The sequence below is a fragment of the Tigriopus californicus genome, chromosome 5, assembly GCF_007210705.1.
Source record: "Tigriopus californicus strain San Diego chromosome 5, Tcal_SD_v2.1, whole genome shotgun sequence".
Classification (NCBI taxonomy): Eukaryota; Metazoa; Arthropoda; class Copepoda; order Harpacticoida; family Harpacticidae; genus Tigriopus; species Tigriopus californicus.
The window spans coordinates 15,987,804-15,990,502 of record NC_081444.1 but is presented as its reverse complement, the minus strand read 5'-3'; positions in this window follow the sequence as shown (position 1 = coordinate 15,990,502).

Below are 2,699 nucleotides of genomic sequence, written 5' to 3'. Positions count from 1 at the left end.
TGTTTTAGGGTCGTTTCTAGGCCTACTAAATACGTAGTCAAAGTGCACGAAAAATCGATGTAAATACACCTGGATTTTGGGAATACACAATTTTATTTTTCCGATGAGATAGCTACTTGATCCATAACAAATTTGAGACCCTTTACAAAAAGATTTGGAAAAAAATTAGTCAGATTATGAGATGGAAAATCTAGCGATTGAGAAGAGGGGGACGTCAATTGTTCGAAACTGGGCCTGGATTAGAAGCACCCTTGCCGATGGCCCTACCCCGCCCCGCTTGAGGGTGCTTTCAAAGTGCTAAGTCCTCCAAAATAATGAAAGTTCGATGCAGCTATTCAGTGGAAATTGGTAAAGCTTTTCAAACATTGTGGTTGGATATATCGTACGTTTAAAGTCCAGAGATAGTGTCACGATGCTAACTCTGTACAAGTCGATTGTTCAGCCGCATCTTGAATTTGCCTCTCCCATTTGGGCTCCATTAGTTCAGCGGGTTTGCAAAAAGCTCGAGCAGGTCCAAAATGTTTTTCTAGGAACATTGAGATATGCAGAGAGCTCTCTATTGGGAGGGTTAGAAAGGTTGGGATTGTACAGTATTCAGAGAAGGTACGAAAGGTATCTGATATTGTACGTTTTTGAAAAGCATTCATGAGCTTGTCCCAACCCAGGATTTAGGGTCAATTTTGTGACCGTTAGAGGCTTAATGTGCGCGTTTTGAGAGCACCTCCAAGGTCTCGAGAATCAAGGCTAGTTCGAACAATGAAGTCCAACTCTCATCTTTCTCGGGCTCTTCATTGTTCAATTTGCTGCCCTCAAATTAGGTCGTACGGCTTATGTAGCGTTGATCCAATTAGCAGGATTTTAAGGTCAGACTTGGATAAGTTTTTGACTAAAATTCCGGATCAACCTTATATTCAGGATTAGCCAAATCAGCCAATTTCAATTCGTTGGTCGATCAAATAATATATATAAATAGAAGTCAAGTAAAATGGAATAATCTTCTCGTTCTTGAACTGCTGGGATTCCAATCCCGGTAGCGGTAAAGGAATCCGCAAAAAAAACCTTCGATGGTGACACTCACCGATACCTATAAGGGTTTGAACTCCCTGTTCATTTTCAACAATTGCTCCGCGTTCCCTCATCATCTGGAGGCATGTATGAACGCCGAAAACACGGCTGATAACTTAAATTGGATACTCTCTCAAGAGTTCGCAAATGAGATTTCGACTAAATCGGTTTCATTATTGACAGAGATATGACCATTTCATACTTTTTGGTCCCAAAGTCCAGTGCTTTGACGTACAGGTATATGTTCTCTTTTCATACAAAAGCCACTGGATTTATATGGACATGGGCTTGGCTTGTTTTGACATTCAGTTTAAGTAAGCACTTTGTTATAAAATCATCTTTACATGTGAAATACGTTAGAGTCAAAGTTAAAAGAGTCAATCTTTTTAGTTAGGATCAAGCAAAAGTCTTTTTATTTTTGGTCCTATGCAACTGAATACAGGGGTTGACAAAAAACACCAAATCGCGGAGCGCACCTCGAAGTTCCGGGTGAACTTTAAATTTATACATTGACTAATTCAGACCAATTGGTTATGAAATAAATAGTATTTCTTAATTCGGCCGCCTTGGGCAGCTCCAAACAAACATGGCCTATGCGACGCTGGAGAGGCACCCCATACTGTCAAAACTTTTTGCAACTTTTGATGATGTGACCGAAACAATCTTTCTACTATGGATCACTTTCTGGATCATTGAACTCCCCTTTCTCAACTGGTCCTTCTCAATGAATCCTTAGGAGGTTAGGAGGGGAAAATTTGTCTATATCTTGTTATTGCTTATATATGGTTATTTTTTGTTTCACCACTAATAGGAAAAATATAAAAAAATATCTTCCCCTTTGCATTATCTGGCGAGATCCATCTCAAACTTTGTTTTTGTTGCTGTTGGGATGTTTTATTTTTCAGTTTTGTTGTTTTGTTTGTACTTTTGCAAATCCAGCCTTTCTTCTTAGAACAGATTTTCTTCTTGTCAGGCTCGTTCTTTCTTTTCTGCGTCCATCGAATATTTCATTACTCATCCAAGGGGTGGATTTGGGTTTGCACTTGCGAGTCGGTATGAAGTTTGGGGTTCTTGTATTTTCTCTCACCATAGACCCATTCGGGGTCCTGGATCTAGTCATGTGTTATTTTCCCATGAAGTTAAATAGAGTCCAGGCATTTGCGATCCAAGAGTTTTAGGGGATAACACCTCGCTTTGCAATAAGGCCCTTATTTGCAACGTCACACGGCCCCAAAGAAAACGGGAAGAGGCATGATAGATTGCTAAATAAACTACTCTTGCCTTGCCTTGAACGTAATTTCTTTTCGGACATTATGTGACCCGAGGCACTAATTTAAAAATAAATTTTGATGGATTAGTCAAAACTCACAAACACTTGTAATCTTCATGTAATTTGTCTCAAATCCGAAGGACGTAGCCTGTGACGAGCATTTTCAAGTCGACTTGGACAAATTTTAAGATAGCATTCCAGATCACCCTACATTCAGGCTAGCTCGGTCTGCCAACTCAAACTCTGGTAGACCAAATATCAATGGAAAGATTGAAAGGTAATGGATAGATGAATTATAACCTTTCATTTCATAGCACTGGGATTACATTCCCTGTAGCGGTTAGAAAGCCCGTGAAAAACAACA